Source organism: Corvus kubaryi, unplaced genomic scaffold (assembly GCF_017639235.1).
Source record: "Corvus kubaryi isolate FWS band 111438036 unplaced genomic scaffold, C.kubaryi_AGA036_p1.0 37308, whole genome shotgun sequence".
NCBI lineage: Eukaryota > Metazoa > Chordata > Aves > Passeriformes > Corvidae > Corvus > Corvus kubaryi.
The window spans coordinates 925,580-925,841 of record NW_024581096.1 but is presented as its reverse complement, the minus strand read 5'-3'; positions in this window follow the sequence as shown (position 1 = coordinate 925,841).

Here is a 262-nt window from a genome sequence, read left to right as displayed (position 1 = left end):
CAGGGACCTTGGCAAGCCTGAGAACTGGGCCTGTGCAAACCTCACGACATTCAACACAGCCAAATGCAAGGTCCTACATGTGGGTTGTAGTAATCCCAGGCACAAACACGGACTGGCTGGAGAATGCATTGAGAGCAGCCCTGGGAGAAGGACCTGGGGGTGCTGTGGGGGAGAGCTGAACCTGCCTTGACCCTGAACCCCTCGTGCCCTGGGCTGATCCCCAGCGTGGGCAGCAGGGCAGGGGGATTCTGCCCCTCTGCCC